Genomic DNA, 20,000 nt, shown 5'->3' with positions numbered 1-20,000 from the left:
ACTTGACTCAATAGGCCTCCTCAAGCACGGCATGTCGCTCTATGATCCAAGGTACTTTTGAGTGGGCTGGTTATGCGATGCTGGTGTAGGGGTTACAGCTGTGAACTCACTTTATTTGCCAGGTCTTCGCAGTCACAGCATACCTCCAGAGGTTTCGGCTTTTTTGTCATTGCCTCTGTGAGGCCCAACATATATGTATATACATATATATATATATATTTACTCTATGATAGTAAGCGAAACTGGCCAAATCATTTTGGACATTTAAAGCTTCATTGCCACAAACACACAGACACACACAATGGGATTCTTTCAGTTTCTGTCTCCCAAATCCAACCACAAGACTTTCATTAGCCTGGGGCTGTTGTTGATGATGCTTTGCCCAAGGTGTCGCACAGTAGGACTGAACCTGAACCCATGAGGTTGGAAAGCAAGCTTCCTAAACACCCAGCCACCCCTTTCTGACAGAGGCACGAGGCCAGAAGTTGGGGGTGGGGCGAAGCAGGGTGCAATTGATCAAACTACTTCCACCACTTCTCTGGTACATTACTCTCGACCCTGGAAGGATGAAAGACAAAGTTAACCATGGCAGGATTTGAACTCAGAACATAAAGACTTGCAACAAGTATCACAAAGCATTTTGTCAGATGCTCTACTGATTATGCTAATCTACGACTTAATATTCCATAGCATTGACTCTTACTCATGTGTTTGCCTGGACACAAATGTATTCTTTTTCTTGTTTCAGTCATTTGACGGCAGCCATACTGGAGTACTGCCTTTAGTTGAACAAATTGACCCCAGGACTTATTCTTTGTAAGCCTAGTACTATTATAATACTATTATAATAGTATTGGTGTGTTTATATCCCCATAACTTAGCAGTTTGGCAAAAGAGACTGATACACACACACACACTCATATATATATATATATATATATTATATATATATATATATATATATATACACGATAGACTTTCTTCAGTTTCTGTCTACCAAATCCACTCAGAAGGCTTTGGTCAGCCCGAGGCTATAGTAGAAGACACTTGCCCAAGGTGCCACGCAGTGGGACTGAACCCGGAACCATGTGGTTGGTAAGCAAGCTACTTACCACACAGCCACTCCTGCACCTATAGGTTAATGTACATATTTCAACATTCTGCATCCAATTGCAATAATTGATGAATTAAAATTTCTTCCTACTTCTCTAATCCTGATAGTTTAAAAGGGACTCTAAAGGTCAAGAGTACCGAAGTTCCTATCTTAACTCTACCGTATAGAATGGAGTACAGTTTAGCCGAGCACAGTGCACTAGACGTTATATCTTACCTTGACACTTTTATTAATTAAAAATCTCTTCTTAAAACACGATAATCTGCTTAGAGCCACCCTGTGTCGGCTAAATCAGCAAGATTAAAAGTAAACATTAACGAATCGAGATTTTGTTTCCTTGACAGAAGGGAAACGTTAATTCGACGGGAGAAGTTCGTTGGGTTTAGATTGGAAAAGAGCGGGAAAGGAAAGGAATCAACAGTAAAGAGTCGTCAGTACCTCTTATCGGCCATCTTTTACTTGTTTTAGTTTGCGGCCAGGCTGGGGCACCGACTCGTAGAGTTTTTGGCTGAATGAATCGACTCCAGAACTTACTTTTTTTTAAAAACCTGGATACTACTTAAGAAGAGTGGTCCCGGTGCGCGCACTCGCGTTCTCGCGCACCCGCGCTCGCTAGTCGTGACTAGTCGATCCTTACTTTGTGTTTTTGTGTTTTATTTACTTTGTTTAACAAAAATGATTTATTTTTGTGTTTGATTTACTTTGTTAGGTAGTCGTTGTAGGATCGACTAGTCACGACTAGCTAGCGCGGATGCCCGAGTACGCAAGTGCGCGCACCGGGACCACTCTTCTTAAGTAGTACCGAAACCTGTTACTTATTCTATCGGCGTATTTTGTCGAACCGCTATGCTATGAGGACATGAATACATCAACATGGCTGTCAAGCGGTGGTGGTGACGAACAAGCAGAGACGCAAAGGCACACACACTGTGTGGAAGAATGTTGAATGTGTGTGTGTGTGTGTGTTATGCTCGAGGGTCCCTGATATAAAGTAATAATAGCTGTTTCAAATTTTGCTACAGCGATTTTAGGGACGGGGTAAGACGAGTAGTTCGAGAAAATGAAAGATAAAGGCGACTTGGGCGGAGTTCGAACTCAGAACATGAAGAGCTGGAAGAAATTGAGTATCGCGTCCAGTCTGCAGTAACGATTCTGCCAACTCGTTGCAAATGATTTAATAATAATGATTTCAAAGTTTTGCCTAAGGGCAGCTTGGTGAGGGGAAGGGGATTAAGTTGATTACATCGACCCCAGTGAGTAACTGGTACTTATTTAATCGAGCTCGAAGGAAGAATGGCAAAGTTGACCTCGGCGGAATTTGAACTCAGAACGTAGCGACGGGCGAAATCCTGCTAGGCATTTCGTCCGGCGTGCTAACCTTTCTTTTTTTTCCCTAGGCACAAGGCCCGAAATTTTCGAGGTAGGTAGGGCCAGTCGATTAGATCGAGCCTAGTACGCAACTGGTACTTAATTTATCGACCCCGAAAGGATGAAAGGCAAAGTCGATCTGGAATTTGAACTCAGAATGTAAAGACAGACGAAATCCCGCTAAGCATTTCACCCGGCGTGTTAACGTTTCTTATTTCTTTACTACCCACAGCGGGGTATACACAGAGGGGACAAACAAGGACAGACAAACGGATTAAGTAGATTACATCGACCCCAGTGCGTAACTGGTACTTAATTTATCGACTCCGAATAGATAAAAGGTAAAGTCGACCTCGGCGGAATTTGGACTCAGAATGTAACGTCAGACAAAATACCTATTTCTTTATTACCCACAAGGGGCTAAACATAGAGGGGACAAACAAGGACAGACAAACGGATTAAGTCGATTATATCGACCCCAGTGCGTGACTGGTACTTAATTTATCGATTTCGAATAGATAAAAGGCAAAGTCGACCTCGGCGGAATTTGAACTCAGAACGTAACGGTAGACGAAATACCGGAAAGCATTTCGTCCAGTGTGCTAATGATTCTGCCAGCTCGCCGCCTTAAATAATTTAATAATAATAATAAGCTTATTCAGTGCTCAGGTGCACTACAACATTTCGGATAAGGTTAAAAGAAGGGACAGGAAGTAACCGTAAGTCAAGTAAAGAGAGACAGCAATAAAAATCAAAAGGACATAGAATAAAACACAACAGGATAGAAAAATGAACATTAAAAGAACCATAAAGAGGAAAAGATGCAATAAATACGTAAAGACAGAGTTTACTCAAATGCTTTGACAAATCTAATCCCGAAAAACCGGTTCTGGAAGTCTTGGGTGTTGTGATTTGATTTTCATTTATTTTATTTTATAGCAATTCTAGGTTTTTTATATTTCTGCATAAAATTAGCGGTTATAAATTACTCTTTTTTAAAGCATTAAACTTTATGACAATCTGTTAATTTTGAAAAATCATTCAATTTCATGGCTAAAATCAGCGATGAAATTCAATGATTTTTCAAAAGAGAAAGTAGTTCGGGAAAATGAAAGTTAAATGCGACTTGGGCGGAGTTCGAACTCAGAACATCAAGAGCTGAAAGAAGCACGAAATTTGCATTTTGCTTTTCAAAGATCAAGTTAAAAGCTTTGCTGCATTATTGAACCAGAGTTACTTCCCTTTGACTGATTCCCGCCAACAAATCTGAAAATATTCTTTGATAGATTATAAAAATAAGCATCCCTCGTGTTACAGAACCGTTTAAAGCCGCAACGTAAAATTCCGTAACATGAAATATATATTTCAGTGACTTCCCTATTACATGGAAAATATGTTTCGCATCTCAGAATTCTATGTTGCGGCAAGATTTTCAGGACTGTAGCGCTTCCGTAACGCGAGTGTATTGATGTCTGACATTAAAGCATAAGTTTTGAGGGAGAGAATACGGTTGATTACATCAACCCAGGACTTGTTACGGTTGTGCTGTCAAGAAGTTCCTTTCGTAGTCGACTGGTTTCGGGTTCCGTTCCACCGCGCGGTCTTTTGGACAAAGTCTTCTGCAACAGTTCACACTCCAGTTTATTTTACGAACCCCGAAAAGCCGAAAGGCAAAGGCGGCTTCTTTGCCTTTCATCCTTTCGGGGTCGATAAAATAAGTACCAGTTATGCACTGGGGATCGATGTGATCGATTTCTCCCCACTCCCTCGAATTTTTTGCCTTTATGACAATATTTTAAGAAACAGGCGATGCGAATGAATTGAAGGTTTATTGGAAGTTGTCTCCCTTTAGTCAGAAGAGAAATTGTCTCGAAATTAATTTTGGCCAGTATTTCTCGGCCATTTTTTTTTGTCCCACGAACCACTTCGATTTTACACACACACACACACACACACACACACACACAAATACAAACATATACACGCCCAAACACACACGAAGTGAAATATGTGATCCTGGGTGTATTGTATTGAAAGGAAAAAGACGAGTTTGTCACGCCTGGAATGCCTTTGATTATATGTCTGCTCAATCTGGATTGACATGATGTCGAGCAACGTCACCCCCCCCCCCCATCACCACCATCATCACCACCACCACCACCACCACCATCACCACCACCACCACCACACCACCACCACCACCACACCACACCACCACCACCACCACCACCACCACCACCACCACCACCACCACCACCACCACCACCACCACCACTACCACCACCATCACCACCACCACCATCCACATCCACCACCACCAACAACAACAACGACAACAACACCAACAACATCAAGGTTGTTAAAGCAACTTTATTGCTCTGATCATGATTGGTTGTGAAGTGGTCAATAACTGGACATCATCGACCGGACACCAGGGATTCTTAACACTGAAAATGAAACCTTGCTCCTAATTTTAGTGACGTCACCCCCCCCCCCCATCATCTCCCCCTCCGCTCCCGACTTCTAAGAGGGGCAGAAAGCCAGAAATTTATAGGTGAAAGGGATAGTTAGTCGATAATATAGACCCCAATACATAACTGGTACTTGATTTTATCGACCCCGAAAGGATTAAAGGTAAAGTCGACCTCGGCGAAATTTGAACTCAGAATGTAAACAGCCTGACGAAATACCTATTTCTTTACTACCCACAAGGGGCTAAACAAGAGGGGACAAACAAGGACAAACGGATTAAGTCGATTATATCGACCCCAGTGTGTAACTAGTACTTATTTAATCGACACCGAAAGGATGAAAGGCAAAGTCGACCTCGGTGGAATTTGAAGTCAGAATGTAGCGGCAGACGAAATACCGCTTAGCATTTCGCCCGGCGCGCTAACATTTCTGCCAGCTCGCCGCCAATATGAATGATAATTCTTTATAATATAGGTAGAATACAGGTAGAAGGCCTGAAATTTTGTGGGTGTGGGGTGGGGATTAGTCGATTACATCGACCTCCGAGTTCAATTAGTTCTTATTTCATCAACCCCGATTGGTAAAGTGAACCTCGGCGGAATTTGAACTCAGAATGTAAACAGCCTGACGAAATACCGCTAAGCATTTGTTCGTCGCACTAACGATTCTGCCAGCTCACTACTACTACTACTATACTACTACTACTACTACTACTACTACTACTACTAATAATAATAATAATAATAATAATAATGATGATGATGATGATGATGATGATGATGATGATGATGATGATGATGATGGTGATGGTGATGATGATGTTAATATAATAATAATAATAATAAAAATAAAAATATTAATAATAATAATAATTATAATAACCGGAAACGGAAGCTCTAATCTGTGCTGCCCAAGAGCAAGCACTTTGAACAAACTACATAAAATACAGAATAGAGAAAACAGAGAGTATTAAGTGCAGAATCTGCGGACAAAATGGTGAAACCGTATGGCGTATTACCAGCCAATGTACGCCACTAGCCCAGAAGGAGTATAAGAGACGCCATTGGACACTTTGCAACAAGTATGGACTTGACAGATCAAAAAAAATTGGTACGACCATAAACCTGAAGACATCGTCGAAAATAGAATTGGGATTTTATGATTCAGTGCGACCATGAGATAGAGAATAAGAGGTGGACATAGTCTTAATTGAGAAAGAAAACAAACGATGCTTGTTTTTAGATATAGCATGCCCAGCTGACAACAAGGTATGTGATAAAGAAAGAAAAGACGATAGATATGACAGGTTAGCTTGGGAAGTTAAGCAGTTGTAGTAAATGAAAAAGGTGGTAGTAGTACCAATAATTGTCGGAGCCCTGGGAACAGTGAGCAAAAATCTCGAGAAGTACATGGAACAAATAGGGGCTGCAATAAGGACGGAGAACTTGCAGAAAACAGCACTGCTTGGAACCACTCGAATACTCCGGAAGGTGCTCGAAAAATAAGAGGTGTTACCATAGTTCACTGGTAGTGAACAGCTGACACTGTAGTACATCTCCAGCGTTTGAAGGTGTGCAAAGGCAATGATGATAATAATAATAATAATAATACAAAGAGGCAAAGTAGTATCATCTGATGGTGTAAAGCTACCCAATGGCGAGAAAATCAAAGATATTGAGTCTAATGGATGTAAATATCTGGGGATTTTAGAATACGACAAAATCAAGGAAAGTGAAATGAAGGAAAGCTTTAGGCAAGAATATCTCATTAAGCAAGTATATCTCAGAAGAACCAAGTTAATTATGGGAAGTAGACTCAATGGAATAAAACAAAATGAGGGCAATGAATACATTGGATGTTTCCTTAATGCGTTTTGGTGCAGGTGTTGTTAGTTGGACGAACAACGAGCTTGAGGAAATGGAGAGGAAAACTAGAAAAGGGAGGACAATTAACAAGGAACTAAACCCAAAACGAGGATACTGACAGACTGTATGTGCCTAGAAACAGGGGAGGAAGAGGTCTCATAGGATGCAAGATCTGTGTTGTTAACGAGAAGAACAGTGGGAGATGATACATCAAACAGCAGAGTGAATCCTTGCTTGCCGCTGTTAGAATTGACAATACAATACCCAGAGAAAATGTGATGCACCCCAAAACGTTTAAGAAACAAGATGAAGAAAGAGTAAACAACTGGGAAAGGAAACCACCGCATGGGCAATACTTGAGAGAAATTGAAGGAAAAGACAAGATCAACAGTTGGAGATGGCTAAGAAAAAGTGATCTGAAAGACGCACCGAGGCATTGATATGCAGCGCCCAGGAAAGAGCTCTGAGAACAAATTACACCAAGTTCCAAATGGATAAAAGTAGCGAAAGACCCCTTTATAGGACTGTGGCAGCAGAAATGAAACAATCTGACATATTGTGAGTGAGCTTAGCAAGCTGGCCCAAAAGCACTTCAAAAGGAGGCACAATAACGTGGATAAGGTCATCCACTGGACGTTATGTGACAAGCACGGCCTGAAGAGAGCACGGAAATGGTACGAACATGATCCAGAAGGAGTCACCGAGAACAAGGAGCATAAAATACTGTGAGATTTTACAATCCAATGTGACTCCCTAATCAAGGCTCGGAGACCAGACATTGTTGCTGTAGATGAAAGCAAAAAGGAAACCAAGATAATAGATATTGCAACGCCTGGGAATGCACACATAAGTGAAAAAGAATTAGAAAAAATTGAAAAGTATAGACTACGAAAGGACGATATTGCAAGAATGTGTACTATGAGGAGAGTATCTGTCATTCCAGTAATTGTGGGGGCACTCAAGTTTGAGAAATATGTCAAAGAAATCGGAATTGATATGAGAGCAGAGCAAACCCCCAAAACTGCTCTGCTAGGGACAGCCAGGGTTTTTAGATTGGTGCTTGGATTTGGAATGTCTCACACGATAATTAACAATCAAGTATCAAAGCTTATAATGTGCAGAGAGGGACTCTGTGAGACCTCTGACGGTAGGATGTTGTCTACTCTCACAGAATCTACCAGAACAAACAAGACCGAACGTTCTGAGAAGTAAAACAACAACAATAACAATAACATTAAGGATAACTTGTGAGTAATTTTTTAATGTTATACTGGTTTTTATTAAAAAATGATTCGCAAATCATTAAAACCTACCCTATATCCATAAGAAGGGGGATTTTCCAAGGAGACTCACTGTCAACCTTGCTTTTCTTCCTTTCTCTGACCCCGTTAACAAACTTGTTAAACGAAACCACCATAGGTTATACGCGCTATGGACAAACAATAAACCATCTCCTGTACATGGATGACCTAAAAATTCTCGCTAAATGCACCATGGAACAGAGGAACCTTTTTAAAATTGTCTATAGTTTCAGCAAGGACATCGGAATGAGCACAGGGTTGGACAAATGTGCCGAAGTCACACTGAGAAGAGGCAAATTAATCAGCACCGAAAACACTGCACTCGGCAGAGACTCAGAAATTAGAGCATTCGATCACAGTCGCCCATACAAATATCTAGGAAGAGAAGAAACAGCTAAAATACAACACACAGAAATGAAAGAGAAAATTAGGAGAGAGTGTTACAGAAGAGTTAGACTAATATTAAACACTGAATTCAATGCTGAAAACAAAATAATAGGGATAAACACACTAACCGTGCCAGTCATAAATTACAGTTTTAACATAATGAACTGGAAGATCAATGAATTGAGAAACTTAGAAAAAACCCCAGAAAACTTTTAACAGCGTACCGAAGTCATCACCCTAAAGCAGATACAGACAGAATATATCTACCCCGCTCAGAAGGAGGTCATGGCCTGATAAAGATAGAAAACTACTATAACATAACTATAGTTGGACTAAGAAAGTACTTAAAAACCAAGAATGGAAGACTACTGCATGTAATAAAGCAACACGAGGAAAAGAAAACGCTTTTCTCTACACACAAGAAGCGACAAGATACAAAACATAAACAAACTACACTGATACACTGATCTCGGATGAGAACATAGCAGAAATGGTCAAGGAGAGAAAAACATGAAAATAAAATTGCAAACCATGCTGAAGAAGAAATGGAGAGAAAGAAATCACTCCATGGTCAATACCCTGCAAAGCTTGACAGAGAAGAAGTGAGCCTAAGTAAAAGCCAACAATGGCTCGAAAGCTCTGGCCTAAAAGCTGAAACGAAGGACTGACCCTCGCTGCACAAGACCAATGCCTGACTGCAAACAGTTATAAAAGCAAAATAATGAAAATAGGCCTCAACACCAAATATAGAATGTGCAACCAGCACAATGAGACAGTTGACCTCGTGATCTCGGGCTGCCCAGTCCTTGCCAGGTCTGAATATGTATACAGGCACAACCGAGTAAGCAGATATATACACTGGACAACATGTCAACATTAGAACATTAAAACTAACAACAGGTGGTACAAACATGTGCCAAACAAGGTACAAGAGAACGACCAGGCCACAATCATCTGGGATAGGCCGGTTCAAACCGACAAAGAAATAAAAGCTAATCGTCCGGACATAATAGTCAAGGACTGAGGAAAAAACACCTGCTTACTGATAGGTCAAGTTGATGGCGTAAATATTGCGATAAAAGAGAGAAAAATTGGTAATGGGTGTTTATACATATTTCGGGAGTTCTTGAGTTCTGAAGAAAGTGCAAGCACTCCAGAAATATGTATATACACTCATTACTAACTTTTCTATCTCCGATCGCAATATTTACATAGATGTGTTCGTATACGAAGAGTCATAACTTTCATTGCTGTCTCTAATTTCCATAGAAAGCCTATAGAGATAATTTTAAAATAAATTGAATGGCTTAGAAGTGAGACTCCGATCTGTCAAGATCGCTAGAACTCATGAGGCTGGAGCTTAATCTAGTTTCCATAGCGTTAATACTCAGCCGTAAACAGGTCCCAGCAATAGTTGGGGGAGTTAAACCTGCGATGGACTCGCGTCCCGTCCAGGGATGGAGGTGTTGCGATCTCATTCACTTATAAACTATGGAAACTAGTTTAAGCTTCAGCCGCATGAGTTCTAGCGATCTTGACAGATCGGAGTCTCACTTCTAAGCCATTCAATTTATTTTAAATTTATCTCTATAGGCTTTCTATGGAAATTAGAGTCAGCAATGAAAGTTACAATGTTTCGTATACGAACACATCTATGTAAATATTGCGATCGAAGATAGAAAAAGTTAGTAATGAGTGTATATACATATTTCAGGAGTGCTTGCTCTTTCTTCAGAACTCAAGAACTCCCGAAATATGTATAAACACCCGTTGGCAATTTTTCTCTCTTTTATTGCAATATTTATGCGGTCTGATGAATATGTATCTGGACTGTTGTCATAGTAATGAAGCTAAAGCAGACAGAGTGAAGCCGCTTGGCAAAGATTAACCTTGAACTCTGCTGTGCATGCGCACTAAGTTTTAACGATCTAGCTCATTTCTGCTGCTTACAACTTAGAAGGAAGGTGTGTAGCGTGTGATCGTCGCATTGACCATGACAGAGAAAGTTGTCATGGCGATACCTGCTCAGAGGCCTGCGCAAAGTTGCAGAAAGTGTATGGAGGGGAGTGCATGAGCTGCACACAAATGTACGAGGGGTTCAGACGTTTCTAAGATGGCCGAAAAATATCGATAGAGACGAAGGTTCTGGGAGACCCGCAATCAGCAGAAGTGAGAAAAACATGGTAGATGTGCATGCAGCTGTGAAGGGAAACCGTCGAATCACCATCCATGGGTTATGAGAGGATGTGCAGATTAGTCACGGTTCAGTTCAGTCCATTATCACTGAAGATTTGGGTATGAGACGAGTGTCTGCTAAGTTTGTGCCAAAACTGCTTTCAGCTGACCCAAAAGACACTCGGGTTTCAGTTGTACAAGATCTCTTTGACTATGTCGAGAACGAGGGAAACTTTCTGAAAACTTTGCGTAGGTCTCTGAGTAGGTATCGCCAAGCTTTTGGCGAAATTTGCTGCAGATTCTTTGCTCAACTTTCTCTGTGATGATTAATGCAGAGATCACGCGCTACACACCTTTCTTCCAAGCACTGCTGTAAACAGCGGAAGTGAGCTGAGAACGTTAGAACTTAGTGAGCATGCACAGCAGAGTTCAAGGTCAATCTGTGCCAAGCAGCTTCCCTCTGCGTGCTTTAGCTTCGTTACTATGGCAACAGTCTAGATACTTATTGATCAGACCACGTACATGGACGTGTTCGTATATGAAACGTCGGAACTTTCAGTGCTGGCTCTAAAAACTATAGAATACCTGTAGAGATAAACTGAAAAGTGACTGAATCGCACTGCTAACACGAAAGCGTAAGACATAGTATTAGCTTCTTCTTCTTCTTCTTCTTCTTCTTCTTTTTCTTCTTCGTCTTCTCCTCCTCCTCCTCCTCCTCCTCCCCTCCCCTCCCCCCTCCCCACTCCCTCTTCTTCTTCTTCTTCTTCTTCTTCTTCTTCTTCTTCTTCTCCTTCTCCTCCTCCTCCTCCTCCTCCTCCTCATCATTATTATTGCCTTTGCACAGCTCCTAACGCTGAAGATATACTACGGTAGCTTATTATTATTATTATTATTATTATTATTATTATTATTATTGAGTGAAAGAGCAACGCATGCCATCAGCCGTCAACGTACTTGGAAGTATATGATGCTTTTCAAAATCAAACACGGTGTTCCGACCAGCAAATCAATTCATTTTCTACTATCTTGTCAGCCATTTTACGTTCAGAGACCGAAAGTACGACGATGATTTTTTTTCTTACGCTTATAATCGAAAATAAAGAGACATTTGTTTACAAAATTCTGAGTGAAACGTAAGAAAATGACGACGCTATTTAACACACCTGTAATCAAATCCCCCCCTCCATCTAAGATATGTTACGTGCAAAGAAAACTCACCTGTTTATTATTTATAATTAAACTATTTCGCCATGTTCTGTTTCCTTACTTACGACCGCTGCTACTACTGCTGCTGTTGTGGCTGCTGGTGCCGTTATCCATGTTGCTGCCGCTGTTGTTATTGTTGCTACTGTTGTAGTAATAGTAGTAGTAGTAGTGGTGGTGGTGGTGGTGGTAGTAGTAGTAGTAGTAGTAGTCGTTGTTGTTGTTGTTGTTGTCGTTGTTGTTGTTCAGTAGCTAAACATTGTATTTCGAGACGATTGTTTGAGATAAAAGCCACCGCTATCAACTTGACCTTCTTTCAACAGGAAACTCTCCAGTCAGAGATTACCTTTCGAGTGTTTTAATAAACAGAATTAAAACCGAATGAAGTTCGTAGCAGACAACACAATAAAGTCCATCCACGCAGGCAGACACAACAACAATAGAGCCAACATGTTGAGGGACCGAACTGCTACAAAAAGCAGTCGAGCCTTCTTTTATATGACGAGCTGCCATTTTGAAAGGGTAAGCATTTCCATACAGATGGGATTTGAACATACAAAGTTATGATCCAGAACAAATAGTGTTTAGCGAGTGAAAAGGTGATGTGGCTACGGCCCTGGTAATCTTATAATCTCTTAGTTTTAAACGGGTCATGATGAGGAGTGTCAAGAAAAACAAGGACACAGGTTAAAATTGACGGCCATATTTATTTCTCAGCTAACAGAAGATACAGCAAACTGGTACAAAATGAATAATTCTCTCTCTTTACTCTTTTACTTGTTTCAGTCATTTGACTGCGGCCATGCTGGAGCAACGCCTTTAGTCGAGCAAATCGACCCCAGGACTTATTCTTTGTAAGCCTAGTACTTATTCTATCGGTCTCTTTTGCCGAACCGCTAAGTTACGGGGACGTAAACATAGACACACCAACATATACACACACATACATATAAATATATATATAAATAAATAAAATAATATATATATATTTAAAATCTATAAGTTTAATTTTTAATTTAAATAATTTTTTCAAATTTTAACTTTAATTTAAATATTTTAATTGGACTTTTATATTTTATATTTTATATTTTTTATATTTTCTAATTAATTTTATTTCTATGTATTGGCTTATAATTTTCACATGTTTGATTTACCTAATAGTGGTTTTATCTCTAATTTAATATAATATATTATATATATATATATATATATATATATTATATATATATATATATATATATACGACGGGCTTCTTTCAGTTTCCGTCTACCAAATCCACTCACAAGGCTTTGGTTGGCCTGAGGCTATAGTAGAAGATACTTGCCCAAGATGCCACGAAGTGAAACTGAACCCGGAACCATGTGGTTTGTAAGCAAGCTACTTACCACACAGCCACTCCTGCGCCTGTTAACAAAAATACATGGTTTCCTCGTGCAGCTTGTGCATGATGATGCTCGTAAGAAAAACACAAAACATGGCGTCAAAGATTTCTGTTAACAATTCTCTCCTTCCTGAGAATGCATGGCGGAAATTCCCTATTTATAGCTACGGGTAAGCTCAAAACACACTAAACTTTTGCTGATCTGACTGGATAACTTAAAACATCCAATCGGCACGAAAAGGGTTTGGTCATGTGACCATTTGTAGAAAACAGGCAAAATACGCCAACTAAAAACGATTTAAGTCTAAACAGCCAAATAATAAACATAACATTTTTTCCGACGCTCGAATGATTCTATTAATCCATCACCTTGATGATGATGATGATGACGATGATGATAATAATGCCCTGATGCAGTACCAGGCAGTGGCTCTGATGGTTTCTGATCTTAACTGATTGGAAGTGTTATCATGTACATTGTTTTGTCTTGGTATAAAAGATGGGCTACAGCAAATATTCTGCTCAGTACCACATATTTGCTTGTCAGTTGTTTGACCGTAACCAACTAAGCATGTCCCTTAGTGGCTGACGATATGTGCATCTCTGATCACGAGCAGAAGTAGTGGGGGAGCATCATAGCCATGTGTTGAGAAGGATTCTTTGGGGTTTGAATAATTCACCTCTGGAAACATGGGTGGTTCTTTCAACATCCTTAAACATCATAGGGAGCATCATAGCCATGTGTTGAGAGGGATTCTTTGGGGTTTGAATAAGGGGAGCATCATAGCCATATGTTGAGAGGGATTCTTTGGGGTTTGAATAAGGGGAGCATCATATCCATGTGTTGAGAGGGATTCTTTGGGGTTTGAATAAGGGGAGCATCATAGCCATGTGTTGAGAGGGATTCTTTGGGATTTGAATAAGGGGAGTATCATAGCCATGTGTTGAGAGGGATTCTTTGGGGTTTGAATAATTCACCTCTGGAAACATGGGTGGTTCTTTCAACATCCTTAAACAACCCTTATTCAGGGACCTTTTGAGCGTGATGGGTTACTCGACCTGAAGAAAATTCTAACTGGGCCCCCACCTGCAAGGTCATGTGCTGTTTATCTTGATATGAGATCACCATGTCGCACACATATGGTTGTGATGCATGTGCCTGGTGTACCCTTATCAGACAGGTAGTCATGATGGGTATATTGGGCTTCGTATATTTTACCCCAGTGTCACTTTGATGGCATGAACTGCTCTCTCACTCAATAATAATAATAATAATAATAATGATACTAATAATAATTCTACTCTAGGCACAAGACCCGAAATTTTTGGGGAGGGGCCAGTCGATTAGATCGACTCCGGTACACTACTGGTTCTTAATTCATCGACCCCGAAAGGATGAAAGGCAAAGTCGACTTCGGCGGAATTTGAACTCAGAACGAAAAGACTGATGAAATCCCGCAAAGCGTTTCACCCGGCGTGCTAACGTTTCTGCCAGCTCGCTGCCTAATTATAATAATAATAATAATAATGATGATGATGATGATGGTGATGATGATGATAAAATCAATCATCTCACTCTACCTGATGTTGATGTTTGAAAAAGATTGACGTAATTCCTCACAAAGGTAAAATAGAGAAAGCGAAGAACGCCATTTCGATTGTAATGGATATTTTTATTGGTTTGAACGATGTTTTGACAGCTTGCCCGTCCTTGTCGAATTCAAAGATGAAATGTGATACACTGAAATTCAAAATTGTAGAAATTTAAACTCGAAAGCTTGAACGAGGACATTTTTTTTTTCTACGTATCACTTTTCATTTTGAACTTGACAAGGACAGGCAAGCTGTCGGAATATCGTTCAAACCAATAAAACATCTTTTGCAATCGCGTCGCTCTCTTCTTCGGATTGTCTAATGATAATAATAATAATAATAATAATAATAATAATGATGATGATGATGATGATGATGATGATGATGATGATGATGATGACGACGACGACGACGACGATGATGATGATGCTGATGATGATGATGATGATAATAATAATAATAATAATAATAATGATATCATGGGAATTGGCTCATATCCTACGCAAAATACTTTCTTTGTAATCTCAAATTTTAAAACAAACATAATTTTCGTATGTTTTTTTTTAGACATTCACTAGTACAACACTAAGTACAAAACCAAATATATGGCACCCTAGGCTTAATACTAACATGAACTTCCAACTTGTTGTCTCTTGAGGTCTCTGGGTGAGACTTGGAGCCAACTTGTGCAAATGTAAAGCAAAAGTCAAACAGAACAATAATAATAATAATAATAATAATAATAATAATAATAATAATAATAATAATGATGATGATGATGATGATGATTTCTTTTATTGGCCACAAGGGCCCAAGACGTGGAGAACAATATCGAAGGATGAGTTACAGCACAAAAAGATTACAAAAATATGTGGTGGTGGTGGTGGGGGTGGGGGTGGGTTAATATCAACCAAAGGGAGATAATGCCGATATAACAGAGGATATACAATAGAAAGTAGAGAAATAAAGAATAAGTAAATAAATAAATAGAATAAATAGGCGCAGGAGTGGCTGTGTGGTAAGTAGCTTACTTACCAACTATTTTGTTCCGGGTTCAGTCCTACTGCGTGGCACCTTGGGCAAGTGTCTTCTACTATAGCCTCGGGCCGACCAAAGCCTTGTGAGTGGATTTGGTAGACGGAAACTGAAAGAATCCCGTCGTATATATATGTATATATGTATGTGTGTGTATATGTTTGTGTGTCTGTGTTTGTCCCCCTAGCATTGCTTGACAACCGATGCTGGTGTGTTTACGTCCCCGTAACTTAGCGGTTCGGCAAAAGCGACCAATAGAATAAGTACTAGGCTTACAAAGAATAAGTCCTGGTGTCGATTTGCTCGACTAAAGTCGGTGCTCCAGCACCGGACACAGTTAACTGACTGAAACAAGTAAAAGAATAAAAGAATAAAATAGAATCCCCCATAGCAGGATAGTCCACTTAGGGTAATCGGGGGTAAACCCCTCACAAAAATCCCAGATTATTCTGCCATCTTCAAGGCATGGGAAAGTGCCCTCTTCCAGTTTCTTTTCTCCTGCTTAGAAAAATATAATCAGAGTAGGGAGAGTTTACGAAAAAAAGAAAACAAAAGACGAAGACAGGTGGTGTACAAACAAACAGATGTATTAGTATAACACTCAGGAATAGAAAAAGTATTTTACGTTTCGAGCCTACGCTCTTCTACAGAAAGGGACAGAGAAAAAACAAGGAGAGAAACAAGGAGAGAAACAAGGAGAGAAAAAAATGTGTGTAGTGGCTTAACGATCTATCATGGCAGATCCATTTAATCTCACTAGTCTTGCCACTGTCGACCACCTTTTGAAAAACACACTAGAAGGCAGCACCTCTCTCTCTACCCTCAAGAAGAAATTGATAAGGGCTTGGCCAGATAGGAATGGCCTGTTTTCAAACCTTTCAGACGGGGCCGCCACAGCTACTAAGCAGAGAAAGATCTGCCTTCCTTCTCTGCTTAGGGAAGGTGGGTGCGTCGATATTCCCTATACACTCGACAGACAGCTGAATTGTTCTTACATGTGACAACAGCTGCTCCACACAATCCCACAATTCCTTCATGCACGGACACTGAATTATTGCCCGCTGGACGGTTTCGTCGCCCTGCAAGCATCTCGGGCAGGTTCGGCTGTTGGCGCTTTCATGCCTGAAGAGAGCTGGTCTCGAACGGGCAGTGCCCCTCTGTAGCAAAGCCAAGCCAAGCCCAAAACTTTTGGAAATTGTCCACGATCTTCGACCCGAAGGTTCTCTGGAAGAGAATAATAATAAAATACTTCTTTGCTATTCACCACTGATTGTTGATAAACGATATCGGGGACAGTGTACAATATGGCGTCATGTGGGGTTGTGTAAGGAATAAAAATATCCCAACACGAAAAATTCCCTCCAAAGGATGGAGGACTTGAAATTGCTGCTAGTTGGGCAGACCAGCAAAACCTTCTTCTTCTCCTCCTCCTCCTCCTCCTCCTCCTCCTCCTCCATCTTCTTCTTCTTCTTCTTCTTCTTCTTCTTCTTCTTCTTCTTCTTCTTCTTCTTCTTCTTCTTCTTCTTCTTCTCTTTATCACGGGCTTTCATTGCACTACCAATTACAGCTCTGTGTGCCTTGGATATGTACTGTGGTTTGCTGTGATGCTCTTATTTTCACTGTATTGAAAGTGTTTTACGTAGGATGTGTGCGATACCTAGTAGTGCTATTTTCTGTGTTATATATACTTGTTGGTCCTGGTGTTTTTGTTATGTATTTTGTCTGAATATTTTTTTATCATGCTTAATGCACCTACTATGATAGGAATTGTTTCTGTTTTTAGACTCCACATTCGAGTTACCTCAATTTCCAGGTCTTTGTATTTTGAAAGTTTCTCCATTTCTTTTAGGGAACGTTGTCAGTTGGTATTGATACATCAATTAGAAAGCATTTATTATTATTATTATTACTATTATTATTATTATTATTATTACTTTTTTTTTTCTTCTTTCAAATTTTCTTCCATTTCTTGCCGAGTGTCTTCCCGACTCCTAGGGCAAAGAAACTCATAGTGTATATTGGTAGGCCATTAAACCAAACTCAGTAGTTCGTTCATTTAAAAAAAATTTTTTTTTAAAGTTAAATTAAAATACATGAGCAGCAACAGTTCTCACATCGACAATGCTCTTCTCAATACGTGTGATGTACCAGTTAAGACAATCTTTTGCACTTCTTGCAGGGATGGTAAGCCAGGGATCATTCTCATATAATTTTCGGTTCCCTTCTTGATCATTCCTAGTGCTCCTACGATCACTGGTATTGTAACCGCCTTGAGATGCCACATTTTCTCAATTTCAATGAGTAGGTCTTTATATTTTCTGAGCTTGTCAAACTCTTTCGCTGAGATATTATGATCACAGGGGATGCTCATGTCGATCAATAAGCAAACTTTATTGTTTTGGTCTTTCACAACAATATCTGGTTTATTGGCCTTGATGGTTCGGTCTGTATGTACTGGAAAGTCCCACAGAATGGTTACATTTTCTCCTTCAGTTACAGCCTCAGGGTGGTGATTATACCACTTGTCGGCAGTTTTGATATTGTAATGCCGACTTATTAGCCAGTGGAGATATTGGCCAACTCTGTCATGTCTTAATTTATACTCCACTGGTGCTAAGACTTTACATCCAGAGATTAGGTGGTCCACTGTTTCAATCATGTCGTTGCAGAATCGGCATTTTGGGTCTGCTCCATTTTTCATCACATTGGCCTGGTAGTTCCGGGTTGATAGGCTTTGGTCTTGAGCAGCCAGGATGAAACCTTCGCTCTCTGCTTTTAGCCCTGAGCTCCGCAGCCACTGATGGGTTTGCTTCTGGTCAACATCAGCTTGTTTGCTGCGGGTCACATATTTGCCGTGCAGAGGTTTCTCCTCCCACCTATCAGCCAATTGCTCGTGCGCTTTTTCATTGCCATCATTTTCACCTTCTTTGCAACAATAGTTGCCGTACTTCCCTCGGGTTGTTCAGTTTGGGTATCCTGCACGAGATCAATAGCAAATTTTTTGCTTTCCTTGATGATAGAATGAAGCTTCTTTCGTCTCTCGTGATTTTCCACGAGCTTTAGCATCCAGTCATTCGATATTTCGAGATATTTGGCCAGTCCAATTGTGGTTGTTTTGTAAGCTAGTTCAAATTGGATCAGGCCTCGACCTCCTTGGGCTCTGGGAAGGTAAAGGCGATCTACGTCTGCCTTTGGGTGGTGCATCCTATTACAACTCAGCAGCTTGCGTATTTTTCTATCTATATTCTTTACTTCACTCATATTCCAGTTCAACACATTGTAGCTATAAGTAACAACTGGAACTGCTAGGGAATTTATAGCTAACACCTTGTTACGTGCATTTAGTTCAGATTTCAGGACTGCACGAACTCTCCTATAACATTCCTTCCTGATTTTCTCTTTCATGCTTGCATGCTGAATACCAGAGCCTTCATTTATCCCTAAATATTTGTATGTTTGTTCTTGCTCAAGCTCTCTTATGACTGTGTCAACATCTAACACGACTGAATTTGTGGTCTTCACTTTCCCTTTCTGGAAAGTGGCCTTGGCACACTTCTCAAGTCCAAACTCCATCCCGATGTCATCGCTGAATGATTTCACGGTGCGCAATAGGCCTTCAAGTTCATTATTGTCTTTACCATAAAGTTTTAAGTCATCCATATAAAATAGATGGCTTATTTTTTTATTGGCAATTTTATACCCATACCCTGTTCTGTTTAATTCACTTGTAAGGGGTATTAGGGCTATGCAGAATATTAAAGGTGAAAGTGAGTCACCTTGAAAAATTCCACAGTTGATGTTTATATTTTCTGAGGCAAGTACTCCATTAGAGTGGTATAATTGGAGATTCGTATTCCACAACGACATATTGTGCTTCAGGAAGTTTGAAATCACAGGGGAAATTTTGAAGATGTCCAGCGATCTCAAGATCCATGGATGCGGTATACTGTCGAAGGCCTTTTTATAGTCAATCCATGCGGTGCTGAGATTTCTGCGCTTGTTGTGACAGTTCTCAAGGATCATACGATTGATTAGCAGTTGATCTTTGCATCCGTAAGAGCCTCGGCGGCACCCTTTTTGTTCAATGGGGAAAATATCGTTCTTCT

General features: G+C 40.2%; 1 protein-coding gene across 1 annotated transcript in view; it reads right to left on the bottom strand.

Moving 5' to 3' along the window:
- Positions 1 to 11,952, bottom strand: part of LOC118762368 (whirlin-like) — a 26,659-nt gene extending 14,707 nt beyond the window's left edge. Inside the window, exon 1 of the mRNA XM_036500811.1 lies at positions 11,901 to 11,952. The gene's annotated coding sequence lies outside the window, so the exon portion shown is untranslated. The remainder of the gene's footprint in view (positions 1 to 11,900) is intronic.
- Positions 11,953 to 20,000: the final 8,048 nt, after the last annotated feature.

The sequence above is a fragment of the Octopus sinensis genome, linkage group LG2 (genome assembly GCF_006345805.1).
Source record: "Octopus sinensis linkage group LG2, ASM634580v1, whole genome shotgun sequence".
Classification (NCBI taxonomy): domain Eukaryota; kingdom Metazoa; phylum Mollusca; class Cephalopoda; order Octopoda; family Octopodidae; genus Octopus; species Octopus sinensis.
This window is presented reverse-complemented; position numbering and strand designations above follow the sequence as displayed.